A 24771-nucleotide genomic window follows, 5' to 3' on the forward strand; every position below is an offset into this window, starting at 1 on the left:
TGCTCACAAATGTTGGCGATCTACGTGTCATGAAGCTACTTTGGTATTCGATCTACATTTCATATTGCATACAAAATTAGATTATATTCATATTATATTTTTTCTTTTTTCTCAATATATACTCTTGTGCAACAAATTTATTAACATTCCTTGGCGGTATCCACGCAAGTTATACATAGATCACGTTGGTTATGTACATCGAATACCAAAATATATTCATGTTATATAGTTTCTGTCTTTATTCTCAATATCTATTCTTATGCACTAGATTTATTAACATTCCTAAAACAGATCAAAACCGACTAGAAGTCGGACATGACGAATATGCAGTATGTACGTCACTTCTCTTTTTTCCCATTTCAAAGATATAGATCTCCTATGGAATGGTTATCGTAGTTTAGGTTTGGGTAAAATTCCAGAATCACGTAAACATAAATAAATACGGATACAAATGTGATCACCTGGGAGAGGTCACATTTTGTGACCCTCGCTTGTTGCTTCAACTATTTTTTTGCACGTGATGTTACAAAGGATTACAAAGGCGGAGCATGCCGACAGGAGACCTTTTGGTCCATATCTAGGTCGGATGCAAAAAAAAATCATAATAATGAAATAACATATAAAAACTATGATAATGTAAATAACAAATAAAATGCATAAATAAATGCATAGGTATAGTTAGATAATAAGCAAACAGGTAAATAGTAAATGATAATAAATTGACATAACTAATAATAAATGAAAATCAGACAGACAAATGATAACAAAACAAAAACAAATAATATAAAATAAATTATAATCATTACAGCATCTTGCTTAGGTGTTTATCTAAATGATTCTTAAAGCTTCGAACTGAACTACATTGCACTACCTGTGCAATAAGTTTATTCCATTCATTAACTACACGGTTGGCAAAGTTGTTTCTACCTACTTCCAAATTGAAACTATTTCCGGACAGTTTGAGACCATTGTTTCTTGTCTGATTCTCATTCAATGTGAAAATTTGGTCACTTTTGATGTTGTCAATTCCCTTTAAAATCTTAGACCTGTATCAAGTCACCTCTGAGTCTACGCTTTTTTAGAGAAAACAGATTCATATGTTTTAGTCGATTTTCGTATGATTTATTTTTTATATTTGGAATCAGTTTTGTGGCTCGCCGTTGTACTTTTTCCAGTCTGTCAATGTCTTCAATGAGATTCGGTGACCATACGGAAACAGCATATTCCAAATGTGGACGAACTAACGATTTATATAGCTTGTTAATGAGTGATGGACTTTTGAAATCAAAAGATCGCGCAATCAGTCCTAGAATCTTATTTGCTTTCTCAGAGGCTGAAATACACTGCTTGGATGATTTGAGGTCGTTACTGATAATTACGCCGAGATCTTTTTCACTATCCACTTTTGTTAACGAATTTCCAAATAACTTGTAATCGTACTTACTGTTATTTTTACCTGTGTGTTACTTGTGTTAAATTTCATTAGCCACTTTTCAGACCATTGCTGTAATTTATCTAAATCTTCTTGAATATCTAATTGATTTGAGTGATCATTTGCCTCTCCGCACAGTTTTGTATCATCAGCAAATTTGGAAACAGTAGATTTTAGTCCATGGTCTATATCATTTATATATACTATATTTAACATGAAATTTACCTTGTCCAATAGTTCCTAACGTAATATATCCTTACCCAACCTAACATAACCATTCCATAGGAGAAAAATCGATCTTTGAAAAAAGGTGAAAATGTGTGTGTGTGATACCATGACATTGATCTTATATTTACCGAATATACAAGGGGTTGCTGGCAATCTATTTTGCGGTTTTTTAGTATCATAATCGTGCATAAATAGCTTAAATAGATATCTCCGGTGTTTCGGGGTGCTTTCGAAATATAAACAATTGGCCTATGGCATGTAGATGTTTTACGTGGTAACCGCCGAGTTAGTAGGCCGAGTTGGCGATTAGTCGAGTTGGACTGTATTCGATTCGAAGGCCTAGTAGTCAGACCGCCCAGTAGTCAGAAGGCTCGGTAGTCAGAATTTTTTGTAAGGGAGGGGAAAGGAAGGAGGGGAAAGCGGGGAAGAGTTATGTTAAGTTATATTTTATACTTTATATTCATATGTAGAAAGAGGTTCAATGAAATCGAGACTATCCAGATTCTGCATGGAATTTCATCATGTTCAAAGACCCTTTCTCCTATGTTCCTAGGGCTGAAACTGCGAAAAAATTCCTCAGCATTTTTTTATTTGTGGGGGGGGGGAGCCACAGTATATCTTACCGATTTTATGACTAACGGGTCTTCTGATTAGTGGGCTTTCTGACTACTGGGCCTTCTAAATACAGGAGATTCTAAGTGTAGGGCTGGACCCCTCAGAACATGTCATCTGTCAGTACGTAGTTTGTTAGTTTGTTGAGAAGTGCGAGTTAAAGAGTGCAGCTCCAGAGAACTGACAGAGAGGGTGATTTGAAGATATTTGTGATGATGTGTTGTTTTCGTTATGTGTTTTTATTCTAATTATCTCTGTTGTGTTGTTTGCTAGTGATTGCCTAGCTACCTTTGTTTCGTTGAAGAAAGGTATGATGATGTATTCAAACTATGAGTCCATCTTTGGGTTATTTGGTGTCGTCCCTGGCTATGGTGTTTCCTGTAAATATGGGTAGTGTGGATTGTGATGCTAGTTTTGTTTCCTGTATTAGTGCCTTGTGCATGTTGTGTTTACGTAGGAACTGAAGTATCTGCGTGTTTGTGATGTTGATATTTATTTGTAGTATGTTTAAGAATTAATATTCGTACAAATCATACACAATTTCTCGTGTATGCAGATGGAGGGGGTAGTGCAGAAGATAATATGTACGTACGGTGAGGCCTGGGTGTTATGTGTCGTATTATCTGTTCGTGTTTAGCATTGAGCCTTTCAAGATATCTGGAGTGCAGCTTATGTTTGTGCTGGTAAAGTAAATGGATGTTTGCAACGTTGTAAAGTAATTCAGAGGTTCTGAAGTCACTATATTTTGGAACCCATGATGAAATAAAAGGTAACGTTCTGTAACATCTGGTAGAAATAATTGTCTGTGTGGCACGTCATCTGGCTCGATATTGGAGATCAGCATAGCATCGGTCTGACCAGCGCTAGGTGCAGTCGACGTTTGATGGGTATTGTGTTGTGTTTGAAATGTTTCAGCCTGTTGACCACATCATTAAACAATATTCTTTGCATGCAAAAAATACGGAGTCCATGTCAGGCCGCTGCCCAGTGTGCTACCCATCACACTGGAGTATTTTCAAATACGGGGACGAAGAATACATAATCAAAGTATACATAAGCCTTTGGAAAAGGACCGGGGGAAAGATCGTCGTTGGTCTTCCGTAAGCTGCCCCGGGCATTCGGCCTTCAGCGACTTTTCCCCGGTCCTTTCATTGGGACCTATATATACTCATATTTTGTATTGCCTCCTTACTCGTGTATTCCTTTCATTTGCTGATAGAATTTTCTTCCTTTTCCACAAAAACCGACATCTTGCGAAAGCCATTAGCCTCATCTAGATGTTCTTACTCCTAATACTGTACTTTAAAATGCTCCAATGAGCAAAACCATGTACAATTAGTAAAAACTACGTCCCCTACCATACTTTTCAGATATTTCATCTCGCACACATTTAAAATTTTCTTCGCTTAAATCCCATGTCTCTACCCCATACGGTGTTGTTGGCACAATCACTCCTTCATACTATCTCCTCTTAGCATCCATTCCCAAATATCTATTACTCGTCACACTTTTTAATCCTTCAAGGCACTTGGCTCTCTCAATCTTCAATCTACCTCCACCTCCACTCCTCCCTTTCCTGCCACATGTGACCTCAAGTACCTAAAGCTATTCACTTCCTCCAGTCTGTCTCCTTTAAGACTTACTTCCAAACTGCTGCCATCCTATCACCTCGAGTAGATAATATACGCTAAAGTAGATAATGAACACTAACAATAACCCTAAAGTAGATCATGAACACTAAATATAGCCCTAAAGTAGACAATGAACCCTAAAAATAACCCTAAACTAGATCATGAATCCCGAAAATAACAATGAGTTGAAGAATTTTGGTTCCGGAGATTCTCATCTTGTCAAAAGAGTTCCAGGAGTTGGGATTTAGAACCAACATAATCACAACTTCCACTGCGGAAAGCTAATTAAACATCTTGTAGTTATAAGGTTAGAAATTATCTTGGTGGTAACGCTTCAAGAGTGTGGATTATGATCGAGAATGCTTCATGTCATGGAAATGTGTGTTGATACACATCAAGGAAATAAACTTGACCACTCTAACTATTTCATCAAAGAGATTATTGATGGGATGCGAGACCAATAAAGAAGGTAACCCTTGCCGAATAGAAGTGCTCTGATTGAATATAAAATGTTTACCCCAGAAGTATAGAAATAACCTTAAAATGGTTTAAGTTTCAAAAAACAGGAAAATTAGCATGCATCAAACCTTCCTATAAAGAAAAGATAGAAAAGACCTGAATTAATATAGAACAAAATTCAATTTGACGCATTTGCTAAATATCATAGAAACAAAAGCACATAAACAACTGTTAAACCACGTGCACACGGTCGAGCACTGTCCGTCGGGCACAATGGTTTGCCCGTCTACGTGCACCTTTAGTGGGCAAACCATCGAAATGCCCGTTCCCGGTGCTATTAGAGGGCATTGGGCGGAAGTTTAACGTCACTGCCAAAACGCACAAGGTATGGCGTGGGCAGACTCACTCAGTACCGAGTGAGTAGGACATGATGTCCACACTAAGTACATCCTGGTCTCGACAAGACACAGTAACATTAAATGACCTGTATACGACACACGAATGTTTATGAAATGTAAGTTGTGATACCATGATGATCGTATCGCACTAGACCACTCTCGCTCACAACCACTGCTTGCGGCCGACTAACCATCAACCACCATAGTCAGCCGTGTGGACACCTTCGCGGGCATAGTCTGAGACTTTGCCCGGTTAGGGCACAGCCTGCCGGGCACAGTTGGACCGTGTGGACGTGGCATTAGGATACTTGGGAAAAATCAATTATACCGGAAAATCAATCAGAATATAGAAAAGATAATCAACAGAAACATTCCAATACTCAGTAATGAATGATTTAGTAAGAATAGTAGACAATGGAAAACGTGGAATATTGGTTATATTTCATAACTGATACATCAGTTGATACTGCAAATCATAATACCTTGATAGAAGATCTAAAATCTGAAGGCATAGTAAAGGGAAACTACATTGAATTCCTAGCTTCTAAAAAGACCTCCAAAAGAAGGCACCATCCTAGACTTCTCTGAGAGGGGAAGTTCGTGTCGTTATCTCAAACCACTAGTTGATAAGCATTAAAATGGCTGAAAATTTGCCTCTCGAGTGAACAAATGAACACTATCAAAGGCCAATCAGAAACAAAAAAACTGGATAATAGAATGACACAGGGAATTATACTGTTCCGTGTACTATGAGCACAATACTAACTTTCAATTACATGCGAACGATATCCATTCTTATTTCCTAGTTACCGACATCAGTGATGCACAAGAAGAAATGCAATGAATGATGGCTTATATAACTAACTGCCTCATGAGTTTGTTCAATGCTTTGATAAATTTTGATTGCTGAGCCTGATGACCGTTCCCGACTGCCATGGGACCAAGGATTAAAAAAAAAATCTAAAGCAATTTTGAATAAACAATAATGTGATTTCATGTGGCCCGTAACGATGTTTTGGTTTCTAGAGTTCTTTGAGACCTGTGCTACACATAACCATGTAAATACTGATGAATGAGAGACCAAAAATAGGAAGAAGTGTCCTACTGATCTTATTTAGCACTTCGTGTTTCGGTCCTCTGCACCAACTGCAAGGGTGCCTCATGGAGGAGGCATTCTTTGCCTTCTGAGAATTGATAAAGTTCTTTTCCGTCGGGTACACCTTGATAGAGGTGAAGGGTTTCGGTTCATCTTCCCGAACATAGTTGATGATGACGAGGAGGACCACCATGACGAAGTCGAAGCAGATAACAAAAACGAACCAAATGTCGATGAGCTTAAGATAGGATGTCTTGGGAATAGAGGCGCTGGTTTGGGAGAATAGTGCTGCCAACACCAGAAGAGCCGTTAGCGATACCATTACACGATCAGAGAAGTCATCCACTCTGAAGAAAAAAGTCAGGTAGGTGATACAGACGAGAAGAGTAGTCGGGATGTAGGTATTGGTGATGTAGTACCGGTAGAGGTTCTTGAAGGGGATGGTGACTGTGGCGATGCTGTAGTTCCCCAATCTATCAACGTCTAAGGAAAGTTGACCAACCTCGTATTCCAGGAGGCGACTAATGCCGAGGTAACGCACACTCTCTGGTCCCTCCTTGAGGACAGCGTCGGCTGAAGTCACTGTGTGGAAGCGGATGACGACCTTGCAAATTTGGAGATCGAAGGGGTAGTTGGCAAGGTCAAACATGCAGCTCAAACTAGCAGTGTGCTCGACGCGAAGATACAAAGGATTGGATGCACCGCTAAAAAGTTCATCTGCGATAGTAAAATAACATTATGTAAGACAGTGTGCGCATGACAGATAAAGCACATTGAGTGATTGTATAAGATTATGAGTAAACTCTTAATCAGACCGCGAAGATATTTTGCTCAGTAAAAGTAAACCATCGGTTCTTATAAAGACTCGGTTCTAATGCCTCCAATACCAAATAAAAGTTAACCTAGTACCCCATCATGTCTCCATTCACGATCACTTTGGGTTCTGCTTGGAAAACTCCTTTTAGACTGTCTTTTGCCTTGACTTCTCTTAGGAATATACCCTTCAAAGTCAAAGTAACATGCATAGTCCCATCACCCCGTCCCTTTTTAGCCGTTTTTACAATCCGACTGGGAAGACTCGGTGGCAGTATTCTTTCTTCCCCGTACCACAGGGGACAGAGGTGAAAAAAAGGCAGGAGATAGGGATGGGAGGAGAATGGTTACGTATGGATGATACTGTGATGCAAGGAAGGGAGGGGGTAGTGGACTGGGGTGGTAGGGAGTGGTTATGTATGAATCATGTTTTTACGTAGATTGAAGGGATTTCTCCCCATCTTCTCTTTTTCTGCATAAGGAATTGGAGAGGCGGGGGGGGGGAAAGGTCGTTAATTAAGTGAAGCGGTCTTGCTGTGGATGTGCTGTGTCTTGTTGCATTGCTTCTGACCCGGGGCGGTTAATACGGGGATGACCCCTCATCCATGAGGAGCTAAGATGAGAAGGAGGAAAGAGTGGTGGTTGGGGGGCGGAACCTTGCTATATAGATAACTAGACACATACATACATACATACATACAAACATACATACAAACATACACACATACATACATACATACAAACATACATAGACAGATAGATAGAGATAGATGGGGATATCGAGATAATCTTATACAAACATACATATACCAAAGGCTTTTTCCCCCTACATGGGGGGTAGCCACAAAGAAAAAGGCACAGAAACCACTCCCAACCATCCCATTTCCTATATATTCCACTCCCTTCCACCCTCCTCCTTCCCTCTTATCTTGCCACCTCCTGGATGATGGGTCATTCCTGCACCTTGTCCACTGCCCTGGGTCAAAAGCAGTGTCGCAAGACACAGCACATCTACAGCAAGGCCGCTTCATAAAATCGGCGACCCCCCTCTCCGTCCCCTCACGCAGAAAAGGAGAACACGGTGAGAAATCCCTTCAGGCTGCGTCATTTTTTTTTTAATACATACTTCCTCACCACCCATCCTCCACCCACTCCCCCTCATGCATCATAGCATCATCTATACACAACCCCTCTCCATTCACCCCTATCTTCTGTCCTCTCCCGTCCTTCCTCCACAGACATTCCTCTCTTATGTAATGCCCCTTTCACCCCATCCATCTATCTCATCCTAGGACGCCCCTCATATCCACTCCTTCCACCTCTGCCTTCCATACTTCTTTTACTAATCTTTCTTCACTCATTCTTTTCATGTGTCCAAACCATCCTAATACCCTTTCATCAACCCTATCTCCCAGTTCCCTTTCCACCCCTGTTCTCCTCCTCACCTCCTCATTTCTTACTCTATCTAGCCTAGTAACCCCTATCATACTTCTCAGACATTTCATCTCAAACACATTCAAACTCCTTCTCTCTTTCTCTCTCATGTTCCATGTTTCTGCCCCGTACAATGCTGTTGGTACAATCACTCCTTCATATAACCTCCTCTTAGCATCCATTCCCAGATGTCTATTTCTCATTACATTTTTCAATCCACCAAGGCATTTACTCGCTTCTCTCAATCTACATTCTACCTCAACCCACACTCCTCCCTTTCCTGCCACATTCGCACCCAAATATCTTAAAGTATCCAGTTCCTCCAGTCTTTCACCCTTAATGCTCACCTCCAGCCTGCTGTCACTCTCTCCCCTTGTACATCTCATCACCTTACTTTTACCCATATTTATCTTCAGCTTTCTTCTTTCACAAACCTTCTCAAACTCTGTCACTAACTTCCTCAATCCCTCCTCTGATCCTGCTACAAGCGCAGTGTCGTCAGCAAACAATAACTGGCTCACCTCCCTCTTTTCTCCATTTTCTTTAATCATCTCCAACCCCTGACCCACTACCCTTGCATTCACCTCTCGCACCACCCCATCCATGTAAAGATTGAACAGCCAGGGTGACATAACACATCCCTGATGAAGTCCCACCTTTACCTCAAACCATTCACTCTCTCCATTTCTAATCCTAACACAAGCTCTACTACTCTCGTAAAAACTCTTGACTGCTTTTACCAGCTTTCCTCCTATCCCATATATCTGCAGCACCTCCCACAGTGCCTTCCTGTCTACCCTATCATAAGCCTTTTCTAGATCCATAAAAGCCCAAAAAACATCATTACCTTTTCCTAAAACTTTCTCACATATCTGTCTTACCACAGAGATCTGATCTACATAATCCCTACCTCTCCTAAACCCGCACTGTTCCTGACCGATTACTCACTCTGTTCCTCTCCTAATCCTCTCAATCAAGACCCTCCCATACGCCTTCCCAACTACACTCAACAAGCTGATCCCTCTGAAACTACTACATTCACACTTGTTCCCCTTTCCCTTGTAAAGCGGAACTAAACAGGCACTTCTCCAGTCCTCCGGCACTCTACCCTCTCTCAAACAAACATTAAACAACCTCACCAGCCAGTTCACCATCACTGTACCTCCTTTCTTCAGACATTCTGCATGGCATCCATCCAGACCAGGTGCCTTACCTGCTCTCACCATCTTAACAGCTGCTTTCACTTCATCCTTTCCTGTTTCTCCTCCATTTTCCTCACTCATCACTCTCATTTTCTTAGCGCTTCCCACTGCAACTACCTTTCCCTCCCTATCCTCCTTCACATTTAGCAACTCCCTAAAATACTCTGGCCACCTTCCTCTCACTGCCTTTTCTTCCATTATCACCTCTCCATCTGCACCTTTTACCTTTTCCTCTCTATTTGATTCGCCTCCTTTTTCTCTTTTAATTACCTTCCAAAACATCTTTTTATTGCTTTCAAAATTTTCTGTCATACTCTTACCCCATTTCACATCTGCTCTCCTCTTTGCTTCCTTTATCTTATGCTTAGCTTCCTTTCTCTTTACTTTGTACCTCCCATACGATTCCCTCGTCCTAATTTGCAGCCAATCTATGAATGAATGCTTCTTTTCTTCTACACATTTCTTTGCTTCCTCATCCCACCACTCACTACCCTTCCTTCTTTTTCCTCCCGCCCTCCTTGTTCCACACACCATCTTTGTACACCTTATGACTCCCTCCTTGAACCATCTTCATTCCTCCTCCAAACCTAGTTCTACCCTATCCTTTACTTCCTCCCACTCCTCTTTCAGTTTCTTCTTAAACTCACTCTCCTTTTTTTCCTCATTTAAGCAGTTCACTCTAAGTACCTCCCTACCTTCTGTCCTTTTCCTCTTTCTCCACCTATTCTCCACTCTCATTTTACCTTCCACCAGAAAATGACCTGATATTCCCCCATTCTCTCCCCTTAGAACAAGTACATCCTTAGCTCTTCCTATCATACTCCTGGTCACCACTATATAGTCCATTAACTCTCTATCTGCCACCCTTCCATCCACCACTCTCTCCCATGTGTACTTATGCTTGAATTTCTTCTTAAATACTGTATTTGCTATCATCAACTCTCTTTTAAGACACATCTCCACCATCATTTCTCTACTACGATTTTTACTTGGAACTCCATACTTCCCAATCACTCCGTCTATTGGCTCATTTCCTACCCTAGCATTAAGGTCTCCCAATACAACTACTTTGACATTTCTCCCTAATCCCTCTATGCACTCATTTATATCTACCCAAAAAGTCTCCCTTTCCTCTACGCTCTTCTCACTACCAGGTCCATACGCACTTACAAAAACCCACATCTCCCTTCCCAACTTCACCTCCATCCACATCAACCTTGATGAAACCTCCTTCCACTCCACTACCCGCTTACTTATCTCTTCACTTACTAGTACAGCCACCCCTTCTCTCCCTCGTCCTCTCTTCACTTCTTATAAGCCCCTTAAATAAACGAAAAAGGTAAAAGTTTTTTATACGATTCCTAAGCCAAACATATCTGTTTTTTTTTTCTCCATAAGCACACCCATAAAGATACACAGACATTTGATATGACTTTATTTTCTTAACATCTAATGTTTTTATTAGAATAATTTTAGCGTTTCTTTTCTAAAAGTAAAACGAGGAAAAAGAATTAAAAGTAGAGGTAAAACATTTTTTGCAAGAACAAAATCTATAAAGTTTCACCCAGGAGAATGGCCTAGTATATTGGTCACATATAATTTTCTCATAATGATGCAAAATAATATGAAAAGACTACAGAATTTTTTTTTTCTAAAAAAAAAAAAAAAAAAACTCACCTTCCCTAGCTCGAGAGGTATCATCTGGAAGGGGACCGTCTTCCCGAATGACCCATATGTGTCTGGACCTAGGGATGAGGTCTGCAGCACTTCCTCCATCGCCATCTATTCTCAGGTCTGGAGTCCACAGCTTCTGGTGTACATGAGTCGCCGAATTAGCCATCATGTCCATCAGCAGGTTGTAGTAGGCTAACCTTGCATCGTACCATTTTAGGCGCATACAAACGTCAAGAGAAAACTCCATTTCAAGAATGTTCAACTCCCGAACTCGTATCACCTCAATGGAGACACTAATTTCCACGGGAGTCAAAGGATCGCGTCTCGGAGGGGGGAGATCACTGGCATATTCTTCGGGGATGTCCACAAATTGACATGCCTTCTCGTCACTGCCGTCAGGACAGTCCATCTGGCGATTGCATCGTTCCTCTATGTTGATGCAGTGTCCGTCGTTACAAGTGAAGCTCCCTATAGGGCAAGACGTTATCATGATCTGCTTCATCTCCTGAGGCTGACTCGAACAGATGTCTCCATTGATGGTCCACATGTTCAGGCCGGAGGGATAATCCGTCTCGCTGTGCATGACCATTACACCAGAAATTTTGTCGTTCATCAGCGATCTTAGTTCCCATGTGTTATTGTTCCAATATATCTCGCATGCATGGATTCCAGAGAAGAATGCTTTGCCGCCACGCATCTCGTCGAGAAAAAACTCCTTGTCAATTTGCGATCTCTTGCATAGCCCCCGAACCCTATATCGAATTTGTGGAGGAATACGGCAGATAACACAGAGGTGTTCGTAGCAGTTGCGGCTAAACCACCTTTCATTTAAGTGAGCATAAAGGTGGAGAGCTGCACAAGTCCTTATGTCATAATTTGAGCCTGAAGTTATGTGAAAGTTGCTGTACTTGATTGCTTTTCCGGAATCGTAATAGGACCAAGAAGTGATATTTGATCGGTATTTTAGTCCAAGCCATGCTCCATAGCTTTCTTCTCTGCACTGACTTTCAAATTTCTTATTGAGCAGGAAGGTTTTTAAATTTTCATCATTCGACAGTGGAGTTTGTATGACACCCTTAAAGGACCTGCACATCGTAGCGGACAAATAAAAATCTCGCTTTTCAGGCAAGAATAGGTCAAAATATTCTCTTTTATCACATAGTGTTTTCAGATCTACTTCTTTTTTCTCAACGTCGCCAAAGATTTCAAAGTCATTTTCAAAATTTTGAAAACTAACTATAGGAGTTCCTGTTATCTCTTCACATTTCATAAATATGTCTATCTCATCTTGGGGTACTATATAATCGTATATTGCAAATCCTGCAAGTTCACCACTTAAGCCCTGATCAGGATCAAACGCTCCATGCAGCTGGTCTTGTTCTTGACCCACAGTAAGGTATCCACCTTCAGGGATCACCATAGACAATAACTCCACATTTATCTGGTTTTTCACTGTGACTCCATCTAAAGTAAACCACCATGCCATATCTTCCAAGTTGACGGTCAGGCAAAAGTGCATCCATACACGGATGGGTAAGATTTGGAGTTTATGGGAGTGAGTTGCTTTATCATGGAAACCCCAGAGGATGATTTCGTCCAGAGCTGTGAAAGCTGTAAAAACATTTATATCATTTTCTTAGGAAATGTAAAATGTCTACGTTTTCCAACAACATTTATCACAATTTTCATTATTATTATTCATTGTATTGCACTTTATTGTATTGTAAGATGAAATAGAGAAACCCGCACTCAGAAATACGGGTCCCAGAGATAAGAAAGGTGTGAAAGAACAAGTCTTAATTGGAACTGATGACACATTAAGCGTATCTTGCAACTTGATGATAATCTATGGTAAGAGATGTATACATGATACGCAGAACTCAGAATGCCAGAATAAGAAGTTAGAATACAATTAATTTCAAAATATAACAAAGGTCAGGTAATATAATCAGAAATAATGCGTCACAGTTTAACTGTTATAAAGTCATTTGGTTACAAAGCAGAAGGTTACAAAGTCAGCTAGGAAGTAGGAAGAATATAAGAACATATTAAGTCTACTTCATCAGAGGACAGAAAGAAGAGTCAGAGAGAGAGTCATGGAGTTTATCAAAGAGTCACTGTCGCACTTGTCATGAGGCTGCCAGGTTCGAGTCCTGGGCAGTACCGCATTTCAATTTCAGCATGCTGGCCTTTGATGGCTAAGAATTAAGTGCATTGTGGTTGTCAAAATGTATCTCTAATCACTGGGACCCATTCAGTGTTGTACATATATATATATATATATATATGTGTGTGTGTGTGTGTGTGTGTGTGTGTGTGTGTGTGTGTGTGTATTATAATTATCATAATTATTATTATTATTATCATTATTATTATTATTATTATTATTATTATTATTATTATTATTATTATTATTATTATTATTATTATTATTATCATTATTATTATTATTATTATTATTATCATTATTATTATTATTATTATTATTATCATTATTATTATTATTATTACTATTATTATTACTATCATTATTACTATCATTATTACTATTATCATTACTATTATTATTATTATTATTATCATTATTATTATCATTATCATTATCACTATCATCATTATCATCATTATTAATTATTATTATTATTATTATTATTATTATTATTATTATTATCATTATTATTATTATCATTATTATTGTTATCATTATTGTTATTACTATAATTACTACTACTATTATTATTACAATCATCATCATCACTGTTATTATTATTATTATTATTATTATCATTATTATCATTATTATCATTATTATTATTATTATTATTATTATTATTATTATTACTGTTACAATTATTACTATTATCATCATATTTTTTGTATAGTCTGATAATTGTAAGAATAGTGCTGTATAGCAGGTAATAATTAGCAAAGTTAAGACTAACCAATGGCAATTTCATCAGTCCAATTCCTGTATCCGAGCCTATAACTCATTATGTGAACTCGAGCTTACAAATAGATGCGCTCAACTTGTAACTCTCTTGATGGCGCGATCGGTTAAGTAACTATCACTTGTCACGTGATAGCGGAGGTTCGAGTCCTTGGCTGTACCATGTTTCAATTTCTGTATGTATGCCTCCGCGAGTCTCTCGATGTTGATGGCTTAGAATTAAAGTGAATTGTGGTTTATATATATACACACATATATATATTATATATATATATACATACATATATATAATATATATATATATATATATATATATATATATATATATAGAAATGCAGTAGCACCTTTGTAAATGACAGACAGGAAACTCACAGTCGGAGAAAATAAACTTCGAATAATGAAGAATCCTATATTTCGGCTATCAACTATAGCCCTCTTCAGGAAAGTACATAAGACAGAGGACAGAGGGGACTTCTAAGCTACAGAAAAGAGAAGGAATGTGGACCAATGGCATTACTCAGGCGCGTGGCAAAATGGGGTGGCGGAGGAGGGAGAGGGTGAGGTGAGGGGAGGTTGTAAGCTCCGTACCAGCCTGCTAACCGCCGGGCGTGAAATAATGTCAGGAGTCCACTGCCCTTTGGATATATCAATATTGGGGCATTCCTCAGTTAATGCTGATTTAACTACTTTTCTCCTGAAACCGCAGTGGGACTTGAACACTAATCTGGCCTTACCCCAGTCGAAAGAATGATTCTTATTTTTGACATGAAGAAATACAGCCGAATTTTTCTTGCCCAAACCTAATTGACCTTTTATGTTCTGCCAATCTAGTGTTCAAGTCTCTCCCGGTTTGACCCAAGTAAACCAAATCACAATCTTGGCAGGGCAAACAATAAACACCAGGTGACTCTACTTCCTTCTGTTTTTGTTGAACGTTCACAACTTGCTTACGCAAATTTGCTTACGGAGAAATATAGTTGAATCAGCATTAATTGAGGAATGCCCCAATATTGATATATCCAAAGGGCAGTGGACTCCTGACATTATTTCACGCGCGGCGGTTAGCAGGCTGGTACGGAGCTTACAACCTCCCCTCACCTCACCCTCTCCCTCCTCCGCCACCCCACTTTTTCCCCGCGCCTGAGTGATGCCATCTGTCCACATTCCTTCTCTTTTCTGTAGCTTATAAATCCCCTCTGCCCTCTGTCTTATGTACTTTCCTGAAGAGGGCTACAGTTGATAGCCGAAATATAGGATTCTTCTTTATTCTAAGTTTATTTTCTCCGACTGTGGATTTCCTGTGTGTCATATATATATATATAAATTGACGAACGTCGAGTCCAGCGTATACTTTCTCCCGTAATAATGGTTCATGGACTCCAGCTATTTACGAATATATATATATATATATATATATATATATATATATTTTTTTTTTTTTTTTTTTTTTTTTTTTTTCTCCCAACCACAAACAACTTTTAATTCCATGCCATCGCAATCGAGACTGAAGAATCGCTCGATGGAGACATTTTGTTGGAAATTGAAACGTGGACGAGCCGAGGATTCGAACCCAGCTAACCCGTAACAAAGTTACAGTGTAGCACTGTAACTTTGTTACGGGTTAGCTGGGTTCGAATCCTCGGCTCGTCCACGTTTCAATTTCCAACAAAATGTCTCCATCGAGCGATTCTTCAGTCTCGATTGCGATGGCATGGAATTAAAAGTTGTTTGTGGTTGAATAAAAATATCAATTGATCGCTGGGAACCATTCAGTGTAGATGTATATATATATATATATATATATATATGTATATATATATATATATATGTGTTTATATATATATATATATTGGAAGTAGGCCATTCATAATTAATGCATGCATTGTTAAACTCAACAAAAGTGATGGCATTATTCTGTTTATAGAATTTCTTTTGTATGTTGCGCATCAATGTGCGGTCGTCTGGATGCAGATCTCTTAGTAGAGTACTGAGGTCCATGATATTTTTCTGTAGACGTCTTTCGGCCTTAACTGGCCATCTTCAGGTGTTAACTATTCAAATTGTTGGCAGAGAATGCGACTTGCGACTTGCTAGGTAAGACCACCCGCTTGCGCGGGATCGGTTTTTGTGGGAGTGGAAGAAGATCTGTAAGAAAATGAAGAGATAGTAAGTAGTGTATAAAAGAGGGCTTTTGCCACCAAGCGATTAGAGATATTTATTTCGTGGTGTCGTGGCTTTGGAGGGGTGGGCAGGAGACTTGAGGTTGGAGACTGGGATTAATGTGTAACCGTTAGGTTACATTGGAATATTTATTCTTCTTATCCTCATCCAACAAAGTTAGAAAACGATTAGGAGGCTTAGTCTTAGGGAAAGATAAAGAAATTGGAAATAATTTTAGTGGTAGGTAAACTGAAATGAGAAGAGAAGTGAAAATAATCTAAGTAGAAGAAAAATTGTATATATTTGTTTGGGCATGTAGTTGTGTTAGTTTTGTTTGCGATATGCTTGTGTGTGTATTCTACACATACAGGGTAGATGCCCCCATTGTGTATTACTATTATTATCATTATCATTATTATTATTATTATCATTATCATTATTATTATTACTATTATTATTATTATTATTATTATTATTATTATTATTATTATTATTATTATTATTATTATTATTATTATTATTATCATTATCATTAATATTATTGTTGTTAGTAGTAGATTATCATCATTACTATCATTATAGTTGTTAGCACCAGTCAAAGCTGGTGAAGGGATACATTATTGATAAGCGTGGCTATACACGACTTATCGTGTACACCGCACGTGGAATGGGCGCAGCTGACAGTCTGTACGGTGTGGTCTAGGTGTAGTGTGTTGTATTAGGTGTTTGTGTCTGTCGTGCAGTTTTTCTAGGTGTCTCGTGTGAAGTTTGTGTTTGTGTTGGTTGAGTGGACGGATGTTGGAAACTCGGTGTAGGGACTCAGCGGTTCTAAAGTCGCTCCATCGCGAACCCGTGATGAACTTGACAGCGGCATTCTGAACCCTCTGATGGACGTAGTTGTTAGTGGAACATGTCAGCTGGCTCAGTCCCGGGGACTGGCACAGAGTCGGTCTGATAAAGGCTAGGTACAATCGACGTTAAGTGGACAGTGTTGCAGTTTTGAAGCGTCTTAACCTTCCCAGCACAGCCCTAGACTTCGCTCCCTGTTTGCAGAAGTGTGGGGTTCAGGTAAGGCCACTATCCAGTGTGCTACCCAGCACACAGGCATGGTCTTTCACTGGGACGTTTGTGTTGTTTATTTTAAGAGGATTGTTCGTGATTGTTCTGTTGGTTCACTTGCAGCAGAAGTATACAGCTTTGCATTTCGACGTGTTGGTCTTAATGCGCCACTGTTGCTCCCACGCGTGTGCCCCGTCTAGGATGTTTTGCATTACGTGTAACGCTTCCTGCAGCGTTTTGTGTCTGCTAATATAATTAGTGTCGTCCGCATACGAAAGAGTTAGAGCCCGGTTGCGTGGATAAGCTGGCTCTGGCAGGTCATTCGTATATAGATTGTACAGAGTGGGGGCAAGGACTGACCCTTCCGGTACTCCAGCCTTTGGCACAAAAGGATGGGACACACAGCCCCACCACTTTATTCTTATTGTCCTGTCGTCCAAATAGTTGCAGAGCAACCTTGTGAACGGCAAGGCAAAGTCGAAATTGTGGTACAATTTGTACTTAAGGCCTTCATGCCAGACAGTATCTAATGTCTTCTCCACATCCTTACAAACTTAAATGGCCTTACCAGGGTGACCGTCTGGCGGTCTTTGAACCCATTGAGTGATCGTGGAAATGACGTCGTCTGCACCGTGCCCCGGCCGAAAACCAAACTGGCAATCCGTCAACACATTCTCCGTCCCTAGGTGCACGGTCAGGCGGCATCAGAGGACGTCCTCAAACACCTTACCAAAGTACTCCAGAAGGGAGATCGGCCGGTATGAAAGGGAGGCGGGGCGGGTTTCTGGGATTTGGGAACGAGAATGGTGTGGGAGGCCTTGAAAAGTTGTGGGAAGTACCCAGAGGCTAGTGAGCTATTGTATGGTGTCGTCATGTGTGAGATTATCTTGTCTGGCATACGTTTGAGTAGGTGTGCATCGATGCCTGAAGGGCCGGGGGATTTGCATTTTAAAGCCGAGATAAGCCCCAAGATGATGGGGCAGATAAGGGGATCATCTTCATCTAACTGAGAGAGATCAACAGTCTCGTCGGGAATGAGGTCACTACATCTATTCATGAAAGAGTTAACGGTGTGCAAGGTGCTAAAGCAATGTGGTTCTTGCACAGGATGGGATTTAAAGACCTCACACCATGCTGATGCCAGAAGGTCAGCTTGGAGTTGGGGGCAGTGTGCAGAGTGGTTCAGATGGTTGATGACCTTGGGTGGAGGCGCAGAGCATTCCTCCAGCTGACGTTTGACGGTCCTCCAGAACTTGGAAGGGTCCATCGTACAGGCGCCTGAGAGCGAGGCCATCAGTTGCTCCTCCTCAAGATGTGAATCGATGTAGAGGGACTTCCTCAGGCTCCTCTGTGGCCAGTGCATGTCTTGTAGGATAGCGTCACGGGCCTCTAGAGGTGCTTGTAATAGGTCTGTAAATCTGCTCTCTAGTGCAATGCGTAGTCTGTTAGTGCGCATAGAAGCAGTGAACGTGGCAACATTGCGGTGCTTTATTCTAGGAATGTGCTTTTTTTATCGCGTTTTTGACAAACTTTGTAAGTGAGCGTCATTCCTGCTCTATCGTTGCATGTGGAGCGTTGTTCATGTTTGCGTTGGTATATGTCGTAAATATGTTTTTGAAAACCTTCCCAGTCGGCCCGACTATAGCGTAACCGAGGCTCACTGGGGATAAGGATGGGTGAGGTGGAGATGCAAAGGATTATGGGTATGTGGTCGGAGAGGGTGGGGGCACCGGGTGAGATAGTTGAGTTGAGAACACCAGGTCGGCCTTACCCTGCAATCCATGACCTATGAATGTGGGAAAGTCCGGACCTAGGAACTTCAGCCGGTGAAGTATAGTGAAAGAATGCAGTTACCGACTCACTGAGCTCATTTACAATAAAAAAAATCCCGCTATCAATATCCAGTAGCAACCTGAAACGTCGTTACCAACCAGAAGACAGAGAACGCATCCCGTGCGCTGATTGGCGGGCGGACGTTCCAGCCCTCCGCTCCCCGCCGATATATACCACTCCAGCTCTCTCAACAAACGCCCAGGAATCTTCGCCGGCCGGTGGTGGCGAGGAGATATATCTCCTTGCTGCTGCCGGTCTGGCACAGGCCGACCTCTTCGTTGACGTCGGCAGGCGGGTTTACACCAAGACAAATACACATATTTCCCAAGTCACGTAATTCTCTGTTTTCAGAGTAGTGCTTGAAAAAAGAGGCACACGCACAACTTGCTCGTTGGCTTAGCAGAGGCCCAAACCGTCTCTCACTCAGAACCCTCAATCTGATCGTGGGCTGGTCGACGGAGAGATTTGGGACACCTCTCTGTCTAACCGACCCGCAACCTAACGCTGGCCTCTTCGCTGACGCTGGTGAGCGAGTTTACACTTCTGACATTTACACACAATTCCCAATCGCGTAATTCTCTGTTTTCAGAGTTGTGATTGGAAGGAAAGAGACCATACAACATCCGCCCCCCTCCCCCCCCCTCGCACCTCCACTGAATCAATTCTACTGACCTTCAAACCCAACCTGGGGAAAAGCAGGCTACTCAGGCCCCACCTGTGGCTTATCAGGAACGCGCTCTACACGCTCTCCTGTGGTGGCGAGGAGATATATCTCCTTTGCTGCTACCGACCGACCTCTCTCTTCGTTGACGTCGGCAGACGGGTTTACACCGCCCGCCTGCCCCCCCCCCCCCTCGCACCACCACTGGATCAACTCTACAGGATTTCAAACCCAACCTGGGGAAAAGCAGGCTACTCAGGCCCCCCCCCCCCTGTGGCTTAACAGGAACGCGCTTTACACGCGGGAAGTGAACTCTACTCACTTCCCGTAAGATACACACACACACCTCTCACGAACATAGCCACGCCACACGCTCAAACATCTACATTTACTTTTTCTTCGACTAAAATTCGCTTCCTTTCTAATTTTCTCTTATACTACATCTTCTCATTTCAGTTTACCTCCCACTAAAGATTTTTCCGTTTTTCCACCTTTCTCTACTACTACGCCTCCTACCATTTTCAAACTTTTGTTGGTGACCCTAATCCTACTCCAGGCGTCGGCGCCCCCGTCCAAGCTCCCAGTCCAGTTCTCCCGAACCACGACCACAAACTGCCCCAAATCGCTCGCTAATTCGCCCGGTGGCAATAGCCCTCTTTTATACGCTACTATCTTTTCATTTTCTTATAGACATTCTTCCCCTACCACAGAAACCGATCCCGCGCAAGCGGCTGGTCTTTCCTAGGAATTCAGATTCAGATTCAGATTCTTTGTCAACAGTTTGACCAGTGAACACCTCCTGAAGATGGCCAGTTAAGGCCGAAAGAAGTCTAGAGGAAAATACCATGGATTTCAGCACTCTACTAAGAGATCTGCATTCAGACGACCTCAAATTGATACGCAACATATAAAAGAAATTCTATAAACAGAATAATGCTATCGCAGCTGTTGACTTTAACAACGCATGCATACACACATACACATACACACACACACATATATATATATACATATTATAATTACTATTATTATTGTTATTGCTACTATTATTATTATTATTACTATTATTATTATCATTATTATTATCATCATTATTATTATTACTATTATTCTCATTATTGTCGTTACAATTATTACTATTATTATTTTCATATTTTCTGTATAATCTAATAAATAATTGTGAGAATAGTTCTATATAGCAGGTGATAATTTGCAAAGTTAAGACTAACCAATGCATATTTCATCAATCCAATTCTTGTCTCCGACTCCATAGCTTATTATGGTATTGAGGTTTCGTGTTCTGAGGAGCTTCACGTGCGTACAGAGGGTGAAAGCTCTCATTGAGGGGATGGAAACAGATGACTTGGCTCTGAGATGGGATATTTCATCTGGTGCACCCTTCGTCTGGAAGTGAACCAAAGTAGCACCTAGGAAAAGAGGGAGAAAAAAAAACACGAGTTAGCAAATGAATGAGGAGATATATATATATAGATAAGTAAAGATAACGTTATGAATGACGAGGTTATCCCTCGAGGTTCTCTCAGAATTTATTTGTCTATCAATTTAGTTATTTGTTGGTTTTATTCTATCTTTATTGTTTATGATTTATTGTTATGATTTATTCCATTATTTTTCAAGATCGCAGTATCTAAACCACCGAAGAGGTTGTCTTCATTTGTCATCCAAAAATGGTTGGTGAGATCTTTTCACGCACAGCAAAGAGCGATTAAAATTCTGAAAAAAAAAACGATGATGAAATATCCACAGGAAGCCTAACCAGAAAGAACAGGAAGAAGACCATGCCATTTCGAATCAAGTGCCAATTTAAATCCGAAAATATCAGGCGACTCCAGTCATAGAGTGGAAGGCAAATGCAAGTGAACGTGTAGGGTAACATTCATAAAAAGTACTTGCCTACAAAAGTAGTCATTGCCTCGTAAGGAAAGAAGCCACACAGCTACCAAGTTGAAATGGACAAAGATTATAAAAATGGCGAGAAAAAATAGATACTGACATAATAAGGAGAAGAGGAAGAAGATTAAGAAGAAGAAGAAATAGAAGAAAAGAAAAATATGTAGAAATAAAATAAAAGAAGAAAAAGAAAAAAGAAGAAAAATTAGAAGAAGCTTGAGCGTATTCGTGAGAAAAGAAGGGTTGATAAGGCTGAATATCTTATATTTCATCTCACTCAGAGGAAATGTACGAGGCAAGTCACTCCATAAACGAAGAAATGCGACGCTTTTCTTGGCCACTAACTAAACTGGAGACAAATCATTTTGAAGGCAAGATGATTGACCGATATTATTGAAGCCGTTTTGGCAAAAATAGATCAGGTCATTCCTTTTGTACGGCCTGGGTGGCTCAAGGCTATCGTCTTTGTTTCATAATAAGCAGTCGCTAAATCAAAGGTTCGAGTCCTTGCGGTGGAGCTTATTTCCATTTGTCACAATGAAAGGCATACAGATAAACATAATGCATGCAAATAATGAAAAACCTTGGCATGTAAGCACGCAATCCTAAAAATGTCTAAGATATAACCACGTAAAAGCGCAAACATGTAAATATATAACATATAACAAATAACACATATAACATATGGCATGTGAAATGCAGACATGCAGACAGGTAAGCGTGTAAATATGTGAGCATGTAAACAATAAGACTATCCTTAATTTGCGCTCTCTCTTTAATTTGCTCTCTTTCTCTCCTTTCTTTGCTTTTCTTCTTTAATTTACTCTCCCTTTAATTTGCTCTCTCCTTAATTCGCTCTCTCTCCCCTTAATTTGCTCTCTCTCACTCTTTAATTTGCTTTCTCTCTAATTTGCTCTCTCTCTCTCTCTCTCTCTCTCTCTCTCTCTCTCTCTCTCTCTCTCTCTCTCTCTCTCTCTCTCTCTCTCCCTCTCTCTCTATCTCTCTCTCCACAAGTATTCTTGTGTTTACTAGTCAGCTTAAGATCATCAAAAGTTTTGCCAGACTGGCCACAACTCTGAAAATCTACCCGCATCCTGAGTCACCATAAGAAGAGAAGTAAGCAAATCAATAAAATAATTTTGCTGTCGAGGCATTCTCCCATTAGAAAACTAGTACTGTACTGACAACAGTAGCAGTGAGTGTAGTTAGCTTTTGTCCACGAATGGTTGCTTTCAAGTGGATGAATTGATCTAGTGTAAGCTAAAATTAAACATGTAATTACTGGTGCAGCAAAAGCATTACTTTAGCTACTTGTTAAATTTGAGGGTAAAAAACACGGAAGATCCCCAGCATAAAAGGGCCCATAATGAAGAGCTAGACATCGGGAGCGACAGGACACACACACACACACACACACACACACACACACACACACACACACACACACACACACAACACACACATACACACACACACACACACACACACAGACACATTCAAACACACCTCTTCATGCCTTGTTTGTGTAATATACTCGTACTGTATGACAGCAGTTAGCGCGCGCATTGTGTTCCCGCCACTACACTAAACGGACCCAAATATTACCACTTCTTTAGTCTCTCAGCGAAACAAGGCTTCACCTCCCTACTGCCCCATCAAAATTTATATCACTTTGATTACCGTAATTTGCGGCGTATAAGTCGAGTTTTTAAGCCTAATTTTTTTCCAAATCTAGGGTTCGACTTATAGGGCGGGGCTAAAATGCAAACCTTTACCAACGAGTTGTAACCAAGAGGTACACGCATATTGCCACCCTTCGTAAATGACTTTTCTCCTTCCATCATCCATTTATTCCACTCTGAACGAATATTGTCTTTAAAGGGTTTATTTAGACAAACATCGAGAGGCTGAAGCACAGATGTTAATCCCTCTTAGCTTGAAGCTAGCATCATATTTCATTCTTTTTGCCGGTGGAGCCAAGGGGTTAAAATAATTTCAGCTAAAGTACGAGCTGAACAATGGAGAAGCTCCACCCTGGGTACGTGTTGTCAGTCTGATTACAAAGGATTACAAAGGCGGAGCATGCCGACAGGAGACCTTTTGATCCATATCTAGGTCGGATGCGAAAAAAAATCATATTAATAATAAAACAATAAATAAAAACTACAATAATGTAAATAACAAATAAAATACATAAATAAATGCATAGGTATAGTTGAATAATAAACAAACAGGTAAATAGTAAATAATGATAAATTGACATATAACTAATAATAAATGAAAATCAGACAAACAAATGATAAAACAAAAACAAAATAAAGGAAAATCAGACAGACAAATAATAACAAAACAAAAACAAATAATATAAGATAAATTATAATCATTACAGCATCTTACTTAGGTATTTATCTAACTGATTCTTAAAGCTTCGAACTGAACTACATTGCACTACCTGTGCAGGAAGTTTATTCCATTCATTTACTACATGGTTGGCAAAGTTGTTTCTGCCTACTTCCAAATTGAATCTATTTCCGGATAGTTTGAGACCATTGTTTCTTGTCTGATTCTCATTCAATGTGAAAATTTGGTCACTTTTGATGTTGTCAATTCCCTTTAAAATCTTAAAGACCTGTATCAAGTCACCTCTGAGTCTACGCTTTTTTAGTGAAAACAGATTCATGTGTTTTAGTCGATTTTCGTATGATTTATTTTTTATATTTGGAATCAGTTTTGTGGCTCGCCGTTGTACTTTTTCCAGTCTGTCAATGTCTTCAATGAGATTCGGTGACCATACGGAAACAGCATATTCCAAATGTGGACGAACTAACGATTTATATAGCTTGTTAATGAGTGATGGACTTTTGAAATCGAAAGATCGCGCAATCAGTCCCAGAATCTTATTTGCTTTCTCAGAGGCTGATATACACTGCTTGGATGATTTGAGGTCGTTACTGATAATTACGCCGAGATCTTTTTCACTATCCACTTTTGTTAACGAATTACCAAATAACTTGTAATCGTACTTACTGTTATTTTTACCTATGTGCATTACCTTGCATTTACTTGTGTTAAATTTCATTAGCCACTTTTCAGACCATTGCTGTAATTTATCTAAATCTACTTGAATATCTAATTGGTTTGAGTGATCATTTGCCACTCCGCACAGTTTTGTATCATCAGCAAATTTGGAAACAGTAGATTTTAGTCCATGGTCTATATCA

This window comes from Oratosquilla oratoria, chromosome 1 (assembly GCF_046742065.1).
Source record: "Oratosquilla oratoria isolate Oo_2021 chromosome 1, ASM4674206v1, whole genome shotgun sequence".
NCBI lineage: Eukaryota > Metazoa > Arthropoda > Malacostraca > Stomatopoda > Squillidae > Oratosquilla > Oratosquilla oratoria.